Source organism: Tamandua tetradactyla, chromosome 5, assembly GCF_023851605.1.
Source record: "Tamandua tetradactyla isolate mTamTet1 chromosome 5, mTamTet1.pri, whole genome shotgun sequence".
In the NCBI taxonomy this organism is placed as follows: Eukaryota; Metazoa; Chordata; class Mammalia; order Pilosa; family Myrmecophagidae; genus Tamandua; species Tamandua tetradactyla.
The window spans coordinates 187,908,031-187,926,506 of NC_135331.1; the positions used below are offsets into that span (position 1 = coordinate 187,908,031).

The following is an 18,476-nucleotide window of genomic DNA, read 5'->3' on the forward strand; positions in this document are numbered from 1 at the left end:
CTGCTATTTGAGAACTCCCTATGTCAGTCAAGGTCTCAGCAAGACATAAATGACACTTTCAAATTGGGTAGAGTGAGGCAAGTTGGATAACCAGATATTTACAAGAGTGGGCTTTAGGACATAGTTGACTACAAGAGAGAGCATAGGTCCCCAGGGTCAGTAACAGCAGATCATTCTTACAACCCATAGGTAAGGAATGGAGCTGCTCCTTGGGGCAGACAGAGAGAGCAACGCTGAAAGGGATACCTGACAGCAATTGTAATATTTGCGGAACTCACCTATCTTTTGGCAGCTCAGTAGGGAGAGAGCCAGGTGAAAAAGGACTCTGACTTGTTCCTCCTTCCCTCCTGTATCCTGTCAGTGCTCTTCACTGGCTGATCCTAACTAAAGCCAAAGGGCAGAGGAACACAGCAGGTGGGTGAAAGGAGAATGGATCTGGAGGAGCAACTCAAAGCTGACACATTTTCCCATTTCTTGCACCTGTTCAAGTAGCTCTAGTAGAGCCCTGCTTCCAGTTAGGTTCAAAAGACTGTCACTGCTGCCTAAAGAACAAAAAATCACTGTGTACACAAAGAAATCTAAAACGACTAAAGATCTATTAAAGTTTAGTAAAAACTTCAGAGGGATGAGTCCTTCCTAAGTGAGCAGACAAAAGAAGATTGCTGAAATCAGAAGTGAAAAAGCAAGCCTGCCATCTAAGAGTCACCCCTGAGAGAACCTCTTCTGCTTAGATGTGGTCTCTTCCTCTCAGCCAACATGACAAGCAAACTCGCTGACCTTCCCCTCTCTACGTGGGACATGACTCCCAGGGGTGTGGACCTTCCTGGCAACTTGGGACAGAAATCCTAGAATAAGCTGGGACTCAATATCAAGGGATTGAGAAAACCTTCTCGACCAAAAGGGGGAAGAGAGAAATGAGACAAAATAAAGTGTCAGTGACTGAGAGATTCTAAACAGAGTCAAGAGGTTATCCTGGAGGTTATTCTTATGCATTAAATAGATATCACCTGTTTAGTTAAGGTGTAATGGAGAGGCTGGAGGGAACTGCCTGAAAATGTGGAGCTGTGCTCCAGTGGCCATGTTTCTTGAAGATAATTGTATGATGATATGGCTGTCACAGTGTGACTGTGTGATTGAGAGAGATTTGTGTCTGATGCTCCTTTTGTTTACCTTATCGACAGACAAGTAAAACATATGGAGTAAAAATAAATAAATATTAGGGGGAACAAATGTTAAAATAAATATAGTAGATTGAAATGCTGGTGATTGGTGAAGGGGAGGGGTAACGGGTATGGTATGTATGAATTTTTTTCTGTTTTCTTTTTATTGCTTTTTCTGAATCGATGCAGATGTTCTAAGAAATCATGACGATGAATATGCAACTATGTGGTGACAGTGTGAGTTATTGATTATATAACAAGAATGGAATGATCATATGATAAGAATGTTTGTGTTTGTATGTGGTTATGTACCACAAATAAAAAATAAATAAGTTTAAAAAAAAAGGAAGTCTGCCAGAGAATGGTGATTTTGTTCATGAGGAGAAATCAGACAAAATTATCCCAAACCTATGAGCCTGAATATTGGGTTCAAATCTGCAGAAGCCCTGAATCCAGAAATCATTCAGCTTTGCAGTCTTGATAATTGCGCAGACTTGCTGTCTTAAAGTTTCAAAGTCTTGTGATATGAAAAGTTTGTGGTCTCAAAGTTTCACTGTCTGATGGTTTCACACTCTCCAGGAACACATGCTCACAGTTTTAAATTCTCACAGCCTCAGACTTTTGCAGTCACAAAATCTCAAAGTGTTGCAATCTAGTCTCAAAGTCTCATAGTACAAAGCCTTGAAGTTTCATATTTGAGGTCTAATAGTCTTTGAAATCTACCAATCTCCAGATTTAATAGTCTTGCAGTATTGCAGTTTAGAGATCAAGCGGCTCAAGGTCTTTCAGATTTGTGGTCTGTCAGCTTGGCAGTTTGGTCCTGGTGCAGTCCTGGGAAGAGAGGTCAGAAAAAGGTCTTTCAAAACATCTGATGTTAGAGGAAAACTGAGTCTAACTGAATTTGCAACCAAAACCCAACTTGATTCAACATCTGATAAGATCAATGACAATAAGCCCAATGGCTGTGTGTGAAGTTGGAATGTGAACGAAAAGCAAAGAGACAGCCCCTTAGACTTGTAGTGCTTGAATTCTATGGTCTTGTTGGAGGGATTAAAGTAAAAAATTTCTAAACACTAGCTAAATTCATGATTATATCAAATTGATCAACCTCTCAATCTATTTGGCTTACAGAAGAAATGGTGTTCTTTATTGAGGAAATATATAATATGTACTATAGTATTGCAATGTAATATGATGTGATATAAAATAAAACAACACAATACCTGTGTGTGCATGTATATAATATCTTTTCATATATTGTAGTTACTGCTCTTTTAGACACAGCATACAACATATAATAAAATATTAGACTTCATGCAAAGAAGTTTGAAAATATGATTCATACTCAAGGGAAAAGTTAACCAATAGAAAGAGTCCTGCAAATGTTGAAATCAAAAAAGGAATTTAAAACAACCCTGATAAATATACTAAAGAATCTGCTAGATTAGATGCAGTTAATGGTGAAGAGATGGATATTTGGAGATTTTAGAGAGTTTTGTAGAGACTGGAAGTAATAACCAAATGGAAATTCTGGAACAAGAAATAAAATAATGTGAAATATAAAATTCACTGGACAGGATTGACAATAGATTCAACATAAAAGAAAAGATGACTGGGTTGAAGAGAAGTCAATGGCAATCATCTAAGCTGAAGTAAAGCAAAGAGGAATAAAAAATGTAATAGTTTTTGATGCAATATTGAACAATATTAGGAGTCAATCTACACATCCCAGAAGAAGAGAGAGAATAGGGCAGAAAAACTGTTCTTGGATGAAAATTTCCAATTTTCAGAATAGGACACTAAGAGTAAGAAAATAGTAAGAACTGTTTTACCTTTGGTAAAATTGGGCAGTCTCATGACCATGCTTGCAGGAAAAGTGGCAGCTGTGACAGGGCAGCCCACGTCCTGTTGGTGGCTGGTTGGGTCAGAGTGGGTAGAGGAAATTTATTCTCTAAAAATACGGGGTTGCAACTAGAGGCCAGTCTGGAAGATCCAGGATAAATTTGACTTCATAAAAATTAAAACACTTTTGCATCAAAGGACATTATCCATAAAGTGAAAAGACAACCTACAGAATGGGAGAAAATAGTCACAAATCATATATCTTGTAAGGGTTTAATGTTTACAATAGATAGCCAACTCGTACAGCTCAATAACAGAACGATGAACAAGTCGATAAAAATACATAAAGTACTTGAAAAGACATTTTTTTCAAAAAAGATACACAAATGACCAATAATGGCCAATGAAAATATTTTCAATATCATTAGCCATTAGGAAAGTGCAAATCAAAAGAAAAAGTTGAGAAAACAATGAGATTCAACTTTATACCCACAAGGATGGTTATTATTAACACACACACACACACACACACACACACACACACACAAATAAACACAACCAGATTGGAGAGAATGGGGAGAATTTGGAACATTTGTGCATTGTTGGTAGGAATATAAAATGGTGTGGCTACTGCAGAATGCAGTATGGCTTTTTTTTTTCCCAAAGAGTTAAGTATAGAATTACCATATGACCCAGCAATCCAAAACCTAGGAATATATCCAAAGAATTTGAAAACAGAGACTCACACAAGTACTTGTACATCAATGTTCATAGCAACATTATTTGCAGTAGCCGAAAGCCAGAAACAACTTTAGTATCCATCAACAGAAGAATGGAGAAACAAAATATGGTACCTACATACAATGGAATATTATTCAGCCATAAGAAGGAATAAATTTTGAAACATGTTGCAATATGGATGAACCTTGAAAACATTATGCTAAGTGAAATAAGCAAGACATATATAGACAGATACTGTTTGATTACATTTATATGAAATATCTAGAAATATCAAATTCATAGAGGCAGAAAGTAGATTAGAGATTTCCAAGGAATGGGGGAATGGAGAGAGGGAGTTGTTGCTAACTTGGTATAAAGGGTTTATAAATTTTGGAAATTTTTAAATAAAATGTTTTAAAAGTACAGATTTCTGGCCTCCAACACCAGGGTATTCTGAGAAAAAGGGCAAATTAGTCTCAAGGTAACAGTATTAACAGAGATAAAGCAGGCCAATTTTATTACAATCCTAACAATAAAGCTTTATGTAATATGAAGCATATTAGATAACATATTGGAACATATTAGATAAGAAGCAATCATTAAATAAATAGCTAAGCTTCTACCGCAAAAAGTTAGAAGGAGAGTTAGTAGAAGAAAAAGAATAAAAAGAACAGAAATCCAAGTCATACTGATCAAAGAAAAAATTACCAATATCATTAATAAAAGTGCATACATCATAATGGGTCCTAAAGATATTAAAAGGATAATGGGATGTTTTGATGAAGTTTGTGCTAATAAATATAACAATTTTTTAAAAATGGACAATAACATAAAACAAAATCTACCAAAACTGATTCCAAAAGAAATAGAATTCAAATAGCCCTAAAGTCATTAAAGGGCTTGACTTCATAATTAAAATTCTTCTCATCAAGAAATCTCTCAACTCAAAAAAAAAATCAAGAGAATTTGTGACCAAGAGACTAGCTCTGCAAGAAATACTAAAGGGAGCACTAGAGACAGATACAAAAACACAAAAGAAAGAGGTGTGGAAAAGAGTGTAGAAAGAAGGAAAATTAGATATGACATATAAAATACAAAAGGCAAAATGGTAGAGGAAAGTACTACCCAAACAGTAATAACACTAAATGTTAATGGAATGAATACCCCAATCAAAAGAGACATAGACTGGCAGAATGGATTAAAAAACAGGATCCTTCTATATGCTGTCTACAGGAAACACATCTTAGACCCAAAGATAAACACAGGTTGAAAGTGAAAGGTCGGGAAAAGATATTTCATGCAAATAACAATCAGAAAAGAGCAGGAGTAGCTATACTAATATCCAACAAATTAGACTTCAAATGTAAAACAGTTAAAAGAGACAAAGAAGGATACTATGTACTAATAAAAGGAACAATTGAACATGAAGACATAACAATCATAAATATTTATGCACCGAACCAGAATGCCCCAAAATACATGAGGCAAATACTGCAAACACTGAAAAGGGAAATAGACACATCTACCATAATAGTTGGAGACTTCAATTCCCCACTCTCATCAATGGACAGAACATCTAGACAGAGGATCAATAAAAAAACAGAGAATTTGAATATTACAATAAATGAGCTAGACTTAACAGACATTTATAGGACATTACACCTCACAACAGCAGGATACACTTTTTTCTCAAGTGCTCATAGATCATTCTCAAAGATAGACCATATGCTAGGTCACAAAGCAAGTCTCAACAAATTTAAAAAGATTGAAATCATACAAAACACTTTCTCAGATCATAAAGGAATGAAGTTGGAAATCAATAATAGGCAGAGCACCAGAAAATTCACAAATATGTGGAGGCTCAACAACACACTCTTAAACAACGAGTGGGTCAAGGAAGAAATGACAAGAGAAATCAGTAAACATCTCAATGCAAATGAAAATGAAAACACAACATATCAAAACTTATGGGGTGCAGCAAAGGCAGTGCTAAGAGGGAAATTTATTGCCCTAAATGCCTATATCAGAAAAGAAGAAAAGGCAAAAATACAGGAATTAACTGTCCACTTGGAAGAACTGGAAAAAGAACAGCAAACTAACCCCAAAGCAAGCAAAAGGAAAGAAATAACAAGGATCAGAGTAGAAATAAATGAAATTGAGAGCATGAAAACAATTGAGAAAATCAATAAAACCAGAAGTTAGTTCTATGAGAAAATCAATAAGATTGATGGGCCCTTAGCAAGATTGACAAAAAGAAGAAGAGAGAGGATGCAAATAAATAAGATCAGAAATGGAAGAGGAGACATAACCACTGACCCCACAGAAATAAAGGAGGTAATAACAGGATACTATGAACAACTTTATGCTAATAAATACAACAATGTAGATGAAATGGACAACTTCCTAGAAAGACATGAACAACCAACTTTGACTCAAGAAGAAATAGATGACCTCAACAAACCAATTACAAGTAAAGAAATTGAATCTGTCATTAAAAACCTTCCCAAAAAGAAAAGTCCAGGACCAGACAGCTTCACATGTGAATTCTACCAAACATTCCAGAAAGAATTAGTACCAATCCTGCTCAAACTCTTCAAAAATATTGAAGTGGAGGGAAAGCTACCTAATTCATTCTATGAAGCCAACATCACCCTCATACCAAAACCAGGCAAAGATATTACAAAAAAAGAAAACTACAGACCAACCTCTCTAATGAATATAGATGCAAAAATCCTCAACAAAATTCTAGCAAATTGAATCCAGCAACACATTAAAAGAATTATACATCATGACCAAGTAGGATTCATCCCAGATATGCAAGGATGGTTCAACATAAGAAAATCAATTAATGTAATACACTACATCAACAAATCAAAGTAGAAAAATCACATGATCATCTCAGTTGATGCAGAGAAGGCATTTGACAAGATTCAACATCCTTTCCTGTTGAAAACACTTCAAAGGATAGGAATACAAGGGAACTTCCTTAAAATGATAAAGGGAATATAAGAAAAACCCACAGCTAATATCATCCTCAATGGGGAAAAACTGAAAACTTTCCCCTTAAGATCAGGAACAATACAAGGATGTCCACTATCAGCACTGTTATTTAACATTGTGTTGGAAGTTCTAGCCAGAGCAATTAGACAAGAAAAAGAAATACAAGGCATCAAAATTAGAAAGGAAGAAGTAAAACTCTCACTGTTTGCAGATGATATGATACTATATGTAAAAAAAACCCCAAAAATCCACAGCAAAACTACTAGAGCTAATAAATGAGTACAGCAAACTAGCAGGTTACAAGATCAACATTCAAAAATCTGTAGTGTTTCTATACACTAGTAATGAAAAATCTGAGGGGGAAATCAAGGAACGAATTCCATCTACAATTGCAACTAAAAAAATAAAATACTTAGCAATAAATTTAACTAAAGAGACAAAAGACCTATACAAAGAAAACTACAAGAAACTGCTAAAAGAAATCACAGAAGACCTAAATAGATGGAAGGGCATACTGTGTTCATGGATTGGAAGACTAAATATAGTTAAGATGTCAATTCTACCTAAATTGATTTACAGATTCAATGCAATACCAATCAAAATCCCAACCACTTACTTTTCAGAAATAGAAAAACCAATAAGCAAATTTATCTGGAAGGGCAGGGTGCCCCAAATTGCTAAAAGTATCTTGAGGGAAAAAAAAAAACAAAGCTGGCGGTCTCACGCTGCCTGACTTTAAGGCATATTATGAAGTCATAGTGGTCAAAACAACATGGTACTGGCATAAAGATGGATATATTGACCAATGGAATTGAATAGAGTGTTCAGATATAGACCCTCTCATCTATGGACATTTGATCTTTGATAAGGTAGTCAAGCCAACTCACTTGGGACAGAACAGTCTCTTCAATAAATGGTCCCTAGAGAACTGGATATCCATATGCAAAAGAATGAAAAAAGATCCATATCTCACACCCTATACAAAAGTTAACTCAAAATTGATCAAAGATCTAAACAACAGATCTAAGACCATAAAACAGTTAGAGGAAAATGTAGGGAAATATCTTATAAATCTGATAATTGGAGGTGGTTTTATAGATCTTATACCGGAAGCAATAGCACTAAAGAAAGAAAGAAAGAAATGGGAACGCCTCAAAATTAAACACTTTTATGCATCAAAGAACTTCACCAAGAAAGTAAAAAGACAGTCTACACAATGGGAGACAATATATGGAAATGACACGTCAGATAAAGGTCTAGTATCCAGAATTTATAAAGAGATTGTTCAACTCAACAACAAAAAGACAGCCAATCCAGTTACAAAATGGGAAAAAGACATGAACAGACACTTCTCAGAAGAGGAAATGCAAATAGCGAAAAGGCACATGAAGAGATGCTCAATGTCCCTGGCCATTAGAAAAATGCGAATCAAAACCACAATGAGATCTCATCTCACACCCACCAGAATGGCCATTATCAACAAAATAGAAAATGACAAGTGCTGGAGAGGATGCGGAGAAAGAAGCACACATATTCACTGTTGGTGGGAATGTCAAATGGTGCAACCACTGTGGAAAGCAGTTTGGCGGTTCCTCAAAAAGCTGATTATAGAATTGCCATATGACTCAGCAATATCATTGCTAGGTATCTACTCAGAGGACATAAGGGCAAAGACACAAACGGACATTTGCACACCAATGTTTATAGCAGCATTATTTACAATTGCAAGGAGATAGAAACAGCCAAAATGTCCATCAACAGACGAGTGGCTAAACAAACTGTGGTATATACATATGATGGAATATTATGCAGCTTTAAGACAGAATAAACTTATGGAGTATGTAACAACATGGATGGACCTTGAGAACATTATGCTGAGTGAGACTAGTCAAAAACTAAAGGACAAATACTGTATGGTCTCACTGATATGAACTGACATTAGTGAATAAACTTGGAATATTTCGTTGATAACAGAGACCATCAGGAGATAGAAATAGGGTAAGATACTGGGTAATTGGAGCTGAAGGGATACTGACTGTGCAACAGGACTGGATACAAAAACTCAGAAATGGACAGCACAATACTACCTAACTGTAATACAATTATGTTAAAACACTGAATGAAGCTGCATGTGAGAATGATAGAGGGAGGAGGGCTGGGGACATAAAGGAAATCAGAAAGAAAGATAGATGTTAAAGATTGAGATGGTATAATCTAGGAATGCCTAGAGTGTACAATAATAGTGAAATGTACAATGTACAAATTTTAAAAAATGTTTTTGCATGAGGAAGAAAAAAGGAATGTCATTATTCCTGGGTGCTGAAAATAGATGGTAATTAATATTTTAAAATGTAATCTTATGTGTGAGACTAAAGCAAAAAATGTTTATTTGTTACAAAATTTATATTTTGACTAGTGCATTTCCTAATATAACTCATGTAGATAGTTTGATTGAATGTCATAAGTACTTGGAATCTCAGGTAGCACATGAGATTTTGTTGGTTTGTCCAGAGTGATGCCCCGATGAATCCCAGAGTGATTCGATCAGTGAGTGGAAAAGTATTTGCAAAGCCCCCTTTGGGGAATGGTGAGAACAGGGAGAAATTCAACTTCCCCAAGTTGAATTCTTGATATTCTCACAAGCAGTGTGGACAAACAAAGCTATAGGCTCAGCCCCCAGTCTTGGGGTTTGTTCACATGAAACTTAACCCCACAAAGGTTAGGTCAAGTCTACTTAAAATCTAGGCCTAAGAGTCACCCCCAAGGGAGCCTCTTTTGTTGCTCAGATGTGGCCTCTCTCTCCAGTCAACACGACGAGCAGTCTCACCACCCTCCCCCTCTCTGCGTGGGACATGACTCGCAGGGGTGTGGACCTTCCTGGCAATGTGGGACAGAGATCCTGGAATGAGGTGAGACTCAGCATCAAGGGACTAAGAAAAACCCTAGAATGAGCTGAGAATTAACATCAAGGGATTGAGAGAACCTTCTCGACCAAAAGGGGGAAGAGTGAAATGAGACAAAGTGTCAATGGCTGAGAGATTCCAAATAGAGTTGAGAGGTTATCCTGGAGGTTATTCTTATGCATTAAGTAGATATCACCTTGTTGTTCAAGACGTAGTGGAGAGGCTGGAGGGAACTGCCTGAAAATGTAGAGCTGTGTTCCAGTAGCCATGTTTCTTGATGATGATTAAACAATAATATAGCTTTCACAATGAGACCCTGTGAATGTGAAAACCTTATGTCTGATGCTCCTTTTAGCTACTATATCAACAGAAGAGTAGAACATATGGAATAAAAATAAATAATAGGGGGGAACAAATGTTAAAATAAATTAATTTGAAATGCTAGTGGTAAATGAAAGCGAGGGGTAAGGGGTATGGCATGTACAATCTTTTTTTTCTGTATTATCGTTTTATTTCTTTTTCTGTTGTCTTTTTTATTCCTTTTTCTAAATCGATGCAAATATTCTAAGAAATGATGAATATGCAACTATGTGATGATATTGAGAATTGCTGATTCTATGTGTAGAATGGAATGATAATTAATATTTTTGTTGTTAATTTTTTTAATTAATAAAAAAAGAAAAAAAAAGAAATCTCTCAACTTAGATGGATTCACTGGTGAAATATGGCAGACATTTAATAGAGAGCTGTCAATGACCTGTGAGCAGTTCTGTAGGAGAGACTTCATGATTATGAAATCTATGTCTTTTCTAGTGATAGGGCTATTTACATTTTTTTTATTTCTTTTGGTGTCTGTTTTTGAAGGCAGCATTATTTTTCCCCTGGAATTTGCCCATTTTATCAAAGTTGCCAAATATATTGGCATAAAATTTTGCACACTACTTTATATAAAAAACTGCTAAGAAAAACTCAAGCAGTTTTAACTAAATGGAGAGTTAAAATATAATTATGCAATAAATGACTCAATATTACTAAGTCAATTCTTCCCAACATGATCTGTGAATTTAATGCATTTCTCACCAAAATCCCAGTGAGCTTTTTTTAGAAATTGATAAACTGACGAAAAACGTAAATGGAAATGCAAAGGACCTACATTATATGATTCAATTTGGAAGAAGAACAAAGTTGGAAGATTTACACCATCTGAATTCAAGGAGGGCTATAGAGGAAACTTATTAAGACAGTATGGCATTGGCACGGGAATGGACAAACAGAGCAATGAAACAGAATAAAGAGTCTAAAAATAGAGGCATGTATATAAATATATATATATATATGTATTAGACTGATTTTGAAAAAAAATACCAAGATAATTCAATGAGAAAATCATGTTTTTCTTTTTTTAACAAATGGTACTGGAATAGATAACTGTAAAAGAAAAATAATGATAAATTGGATTTCATCTAATTTAAATTTTTTTGCATTTCAAAAGACACCATTAAGGAAATGCAAAAGTAATACATAGACTAGGAAAAATTAATTACAGTTGATGTATCTGAAAAAGAACATGTAGTTAGAACATATGAGAAAATTCCTATAACCTATTAAAAAAAGACAAACAACACAACTTTTTAAATTGGCAAAAGACCTGAAAAGGCTATACACGCAAACACACATGCACACACACACAAATGGCCAATAAGCCTTGAAAAAATGTTCAACATCATTAGTCATCAGGAAAATGCAAATTATACTAAAATGAGCTGCAACATTCATATATTGTTTGACAGAAGTATCCAATTGTGCAGCCACTTTGAAAAATAATTGAGAGTTTCTTATAAAGTTAAACAAATACTTTATCCATATCCTTTGTCTCAGTAATTCCACTCCTAGGTATTTATTCATAATAACCGAAATCTGGAACCAACTCAAATGTCCATCAGCAGGTGAATGGATAAACAGATTGCGGTATATTCATACAAGGAATACTGGTCAATAAAAATGAACGGACTACAGGTACGCTTGACAACATTGAGAAATCTCAAAAATTTTAGGTTGAGAGAAGGAAGCCATGCAAAATAGGAAATACTTCATGTTGTAGATTGAGTTGTGTTCCTCTAAAAGAGATGCTCAAGTCCTAACCATTGGTCTTATGTATGGGATCCTCTCTGAAAACTGTGATCTTTGCTCTTTGTAGGGTTCTATTCCAACATGACTGGTGTCCTTATGAGGAGAGGAAACTTGGGCAGAGTCAGACAGAGAATGAAGACAGATGTGATGGAGGCAGATCTTGAGTTATGCTACAAACCGAAAAGTGCCATGGAGTACTTGCAAAGCACCACCAGAACCCTACCGACTTCAGAGGGAGCTGGCAATGCTTGTCCCTTGACTTCAGACTTTTAACCTTCAGAACTGTCAGACAACAAATTTCTAATGTTTTGAGCCATTCAGTTTGTGGTGCTCCAAGAAACTAGAAACCATATGATTCCACCTGAAGGCCTAGAAAAGGTGAGGCTGAGATATGGCGATAGAAACCAAAATACTGGTTAGAGAAGGAGGATGGATGTTAATAGCAAAGGGGGTATGATAGAACTCTTGGGGTAATGGAAATATTCTTTACCTTTATTGGGTGATAGTCACAAAAATATGTGCTTTTATGAAATTCTTAGAATTAAACCTTAAAATTGGTGAATTTTTGAAAATAAATTATAAATACTGTTTCTTTTTAAAGGAAACAAAAGGCACATGGTGACATCTTCTGGGTTCTGCCCACATCTAGGCATCTTCTCTCACTGTCACATCTTTGTCTCTGTCAGATTGAAGCAACTGTTCTCCAAGTGTCTTCATTATCGCGGAACTTTCTCCAAAATGTTTCCTTTTAAAGGACTCCAGTAATCTACTCAAGACTCTGAATGGGCAGAGTCACACTTCCATCTAACCAAAAGGCCAAATTCACAACTGGGTGTGCCACATCTTCTTGGAGATAATCTAATCAAAAAGTCACATCACAACTGGGAGTGCTGTATCTCCATCTCTGTGGAGGTAATCCAATCAAAAGGGTTTCAACCCTAAAACATTGAATCAGGATTAAAGGACATGGCTTTTCTGGCATACATAAGACTCAAACTGGGAAACATGCATGCAAATATAGTTATTTAGTCTGTTTCATTACAATTAGTTATATATTTAACATCACCACACTAATTATCCAACTAAATATATCACAACCTTTTTTTAATACATCTAGCAAACTTTTTGTTTACTGTTTTTCCAGAGAAATCATTCTAATGGAGACTCACAATTTAGCATGATCTCTGTTAAGTAGAAGAATTTTAATTTATAATTAACTTCAGTCCATCCCTTGCTTTCAGGCAGAATCAACTTAAGTAAGTCCAGATTGATTCAATTTCAATCCTATTTTCAAGGAAAATTTTTCCTTATCTTCTTTCTTACTATTTATGATTACAGTATTTGTGGCTCCTATTTCAAGAAAACTCTTCTTAATGCTAAGTCTGATCTTCTGTGCAGAGATTTTGCCAAGCAAGCAAAGCAAGCTATTCATTGAACACAGCAAACTTCAGCTCCATACTGGCAATCAGCCGGCATCAGAGATGACAAATAGTCCATCAACATAGTAGGAGTAGGCAGGGAGCAGGAGGTGATTTTACTCATCAGGATAGGCTAGTTTGTACTATGATACATAAAATCCAAAAATCTCAGTGGATTAAAACAACAGAGGTCTATTCCTCCTTCATGCTGCAAATCTATTCACAACAGGTGGAGTTGAGATGTGTTAACTCTGCTTCAAGTATCTTCATTCAGAGACCTTCCTGGAATGGAGCTTCCACTATCTGGATCATCACTGTCACTTCCAATGACTTTTCGGTGAACAAGTCGCTGGCAGTAATAGGATGTAGTGAAGTTCAAATTTTCCATAATCTCCAACATTGAAAGTAGTGTCTATTGTTGAACAGTATGATTCTGACCACATTGATATCTAAAATACAGGAAGATTGAAGGTTCTTAAAGGGCAGTGTATATCTTCAAGAAGCAAGGCACCAGGATTTCATGAAAAACTGGGCTGAAGAACAGATCCAAAGCTCCAATCCCAAGATATGGGAACTAATAAGAACAAAAGGAACTAAGAACTGGGTATAAATTCAGGAAGGGATCAAGCTACATCTCTAACCTTGGGATCTATGGCAATGGGGACAGGTGCTACTTGGGTCCTTGCCAACAGGAATTAGATATTTAGCATCAAAGCATCATTGAGAAGAGGTTGGATCTAGGCAGACCTTGAGAACCTGAAGGTCAGCTCTGGGTCACTGTGTCCTTAAGCAACCATCGAGTAAAACCTCTGGTGTTTTAGTTTGCTAGGCTTCTGAAAGCAGATATCATGAAATGAATTGGCTTCTGTCTGGTTTGCTGGTTGCCAGAATACAACACACCAGAAATGGATTGGCTTTTAATTAAAGGGGATTTATTTAGCTAAAAATGTATAGTTCTTCAGAGGAAAGGCAGCTAACTTTCAACTGAGGTTCTTTCTTACATGTGAAGGCACAGGGTGATCTCTGCTGGCCTTCTTTCCAGGTCTCTGGGTTCCATCTTTCCCCAGGGTGATTCCTTTCTGCATCTCCAAAGGCCTGGGCTGAGCTGCGAGTGCTGAGATGAGGTATGCTGAGCTGCTTAGGCTGTGCTGTGTTGAGCTCTCTCATTTAAGCATCTAGCCAATTAAGTCAAACATCATTCATTGCAGCAGGCATGCCTCCTAGCTGACTGCAGATGCAATCAATAACAGATAAGCTTCACATGCCATTGCCTCATGTCCACAGCAACAAAGCTAGACATCTTCAATTGGCCAAGTTGACAACTGAACCTAACTACCACAGCTTTTAACAATGGGAATTTATTAGCTTACAGTTTTGAGGCTGAGAAAAGTGTCCAAACAAGGCATCCTCAATTCAATGCTTTCTTCCCAAAGGTTGGCTGCCTGTGACCCTTGGGTCTTTGCCAAATGGCAAGGCACATGGCGGCATCTGCTGTTCTCTCCTTCTCTTCCAAGTTGAGTTGCTTTCAGCTTCTCACTTTCATGGCTTTTTTTTTCTTTCCCAGTATTCAACCAGTTTATAAAGGGTACCAGTAAAAGGATTAAGACACACCCTGATTGAGGAGGGCCTTACCTTAACTGAAGTAGCCTTATCAGAAGATCCTATTTACAATAGGTTCATGCCCATGATGATGGATTAATGGACGGATTTTAAGAACATGCTTTTCTGGGGTACATACAGTCTCAACCCCAGGTTGTACCTGGCAGGATCCTCTGGGTGAAGATGGAATTCTTCAAAATTATTTTTGTTTTGATAGTATGTTTTGTGGAAAAGGGGACATTAAGCCCTTAAAAGTGGCCACCAGTGCATCTGAAAGTGAGGAAACCATAGAATGAAGGGAGTGATAATCAGCTGGGGGTGACAGTCACTGGTGTCCACTGGCTTGCAAGTTACTTGTCTGGGAAGGAGAAGAAAGGCATAGATGAAAAAATAAACCATAACTGCTGAAAGGTCTATAAATATTTTAGATGAGATTCACAGAAGAGAGTGTACGGAGAAATCTTTCACGGGTGAAGTTGGCCTGGTACACTCTCCTCAGCTAGGAACATTTCCCACAGCAGCATGACCCATCCAGTCCACTAAAAAACATTTTCTGGCTACCGAACAGCAGGAGCGATTTTCTTGGAGTGGGGCTCCAGAAAAGACAGGTACCCTGGATGGTACTTTCTTAATCACACTGAGGAATTTTATCCTCAGGAAATTTGGTTGGTTTCAACTCCCAGGTCCCAGCATGGAATGTCCTTCCCAGGAATTCAGGGATGAAACCTGAAATATGAGCAGAAGAAAGGGTTTCTAACTCATTCAGGAAAGCATGTGGTGAGCCCTGTTTTGACTCATAGTTAGAAGGTAAGAAACTCTGGACAATGCAACCTACTTCTCTGGTTTCAATATTTATCTCTCCTTGAAACTTCCAAATCCAGATCTCATCCTAGACTCCTCTTTCAGCGCTTCAACTGCATACTAAGCTTCTCTTTGTCCATGTACTAAAGATACCTCAATTCGGCCTGTCTCAAATCAACTTAGCTGTTTTCCCCAAAACCTGTTCCTTCTGCTTTTCACAGGACAGTAACATAGTTACACAAAATACTCCGATGGCCCTTTGCTTCCTCCTTCTTCTAAGATCCAGTCAGTCACCAGGTCCTAATAATTCTAACTCTTTCATAGCTTTCAAAGGGTCTCCTTTCCCCATTCCTGCAGCTTCCGGCTCTCAACACGTCTGGCCAGGACTATTAGTGCACTTAACGTCCCACCTCCATTCTCTCCCCAACCTTCTCCTCTTATCTGTTTTTCTTACTGCCACTGGAGGCTTCCTCCTGGAATGTAACACTGTCATGTTGATCCTCTTTTTGCAGCCGTGGCCCTCAGGGTAAACTGCGATCTGCATAGCTGACCTTCTTGATCTGGCCTCTGCTAATGTCTCTAACGGTAGTTCTCAGCCAATAGCCCCAGCATGTTCCTTTCCGGATGCACTGAACAGCTTTCACTCTCACAAACGAACCCCGCGCTCTCGCTCTCGCTCTCTGGGCTCTCCTAATACCAGTCTGGAATGCCTTCTTTTCCCTCATTGGAGTGCCTGAGCAGCTGAAGGGGCTCAGTGAAACACCAGCCACTTTCATTGTCATGAGATTTAGAACAAATAGATCTAAATGCTTCAGGTAGGTTACGTTAGACACAAAAGCCTACAGGTTGATTTTCTCCAACCTCTCAATTACAGATGAAAGTGTAAAGGCAAATCCATTGTTAAACTTCTAGTCACCAGTTTATTTCTAGAGGCTTTCTCCTGAAGTCTTTATAACACAAAGATGAATAATCTTAAATTATGGTTCAGCTGAGTATCGTTTTTATTTGAAAATATGTGATCTGATTGTACTCAGACCTCATCAAGTAGAATAGGCTGTGTATTTTTCTTTGAAATCTAGTTCAGGCTGATAAAATTTGGTTTTCTGCTATGGTCTGAAAAACAAACCCAGCCAGCTGTTCTGTAAATGCCCATCCTAGGAGAAATTAGGCAAAAGAACATAAATAGATCCAAACAGGTCCATCACCATCACGGGAAATTCAAACTCAAGTGCCTCACTTTAAATGTGGGTCAATAAAATGACATACATGAAGGATATTAGGTGATGTTTCTTAAATTAAAAAAAAATCTTAAAGCTTGGTAGTATTCATTGTTAAAAAGAAGATAGGTGTACTTATATGCTGAGCTTAATATTTTAACAATGAAACAAAATATTTAGCTTTACACAAAGTACATTTAATTATTTTCTTATCAAATATATTAGTTAACTGAAAACGGCTCTGACTTTGAAGATATCAGTTCTAGTTTAATTAAGTGTATAAATTTATATTATAATTATATTGAATAATATATTTATATTACATATATGCAAATTAGCAAGTGCTCCTAATGAAAAGGGATGTGCTGGGAAAGACGGGATTAGAACGCTGAGGCCATGTGACACTTCTACCACATCTGCTATACAATTCTGGATAAGACTGATAATCTTATCAGCTGCTGAGGGCATATGATCAAGGGCATCATCAACAAGCTTAGTTATTGGAAAGGGAGCAGTGACTTTGCCAACAGGAAACTGTGTTTCTTGGAGTCAGTAATACAGAAATGAAATAAGTAATACGCTGAGTTGAAAAGTCAAGACGTGTGGGCATGCCAAGGTTTGGCATTCACTTTGCAGACTGCCTCCCCCGCTTACCTTTTAGTTCACGGATAGATCAGAAAGGAAATCAACTCCAACTCAGCAGCAGGAGGAGCAAGGAGTCCTTGAGTCCAGGCTGGTTCGTGCAGACCACTGGGGAAGACTCCAGCTAGAACCAGTCGAAGGTCTGGGCTGCAAACTGTTACAGGGAATCCTGAGATTTCCTGTTGACCAGAATCCAGGTGTCTATGTAAGATTCACTGAATCCTTTAAATTCCAATTGCATATTAATTGAAATAACCTAGAGAAAATAGCTGGCACATAGCATGGTGCTGAGACAAGCAAGATTCCCAATTCACAATGAAACCACAGTGTTAGTCAAAGCAGCAGCCTCAGGTGTTAAATCCAAAAGCAGCCTCAGGCTTTCCAGGCTGATGCAGTCAGTGACTTCACACTGGATTCTGAGGGGAAGAACTTTGCATTGAGCGGGTAGACAGTTTACCGCCAGCAGGTCAAGATTCCATATTGCGAGGATAACTCTCAAAGTTCAGATGTACTGGAAGCCTTCAATTCACTTTGGTTTTTGACTTTCATCTGTTCTTCTTAAACATAAAGCAACATCCACATATCATAATTAATTAACAGTTATTGAACACAGCATCTAGGGAAGGTGCCAGGCTTTGTAGGAAGGAAATGTAATATACTTCTGCTGACAGCTTTTATCATAAAATAGGGCTCGCTGGTTGCATTATGCTTACAAATATTTTGATTGCAGTTATTTGAATTCAATAAAATGTAATGAGGTACTCTTAGCCTCTGGGTAAAACTGACACCGAATTTAATTTGCACTAGTCAGCTGAAGGCACAGAATGTTCCTGGGGAAAATTCTGCTGTGCCACACAAACATGCAAATCTTACTGACAGGCCTTTGGAAATCCTGTGTATAAACTTCCTCTGCAAGTTCGCGAGAGGTTGTGCTGATATCACAGACACCGTTGAGTGGAGGTGCCTTTCACTTAATTGGCAGAATAAGCTAATTTGTTTCCAGATTTTAGTCTCCTCCTTAAAGGTTACTATTTTTCAACTGCA

At 37.2% G+C, this 18,476-nt stretch overlaps 1 long non-coding RNA gene across 2 annotated transcripts; it reads right to left on the reverse strand.

Moving 5' to 3' along the window:
• Positions 1 to 1,519: 1,519 nt before the first annotated feature.
• Positions 1,520 to 17,784, reverse strand: LOC143682936 (uncharacterized). Of its 2 annotated transcripts, none has more exons than XR_013175375.1 (3): positions 17,445 to 17,784; positions 2,993 to 3,228; positions 1,520 to 1,991 (listed from the first exon to the last, which is right to left on the reverse strand). It is a non-coding gene; the product is annotated as an uncharacterized LOC143682936 (long non-coding RNA). The 2 variants fall into 2 exon arrangements; XR_013175374.1 differs by lacking the exon at positions 17,445 to 17,784 and adding an exon at positions 7,339 to 7,420.
• Positions 17,785 to 18,476: the final 692 nt, after the last annotated feature.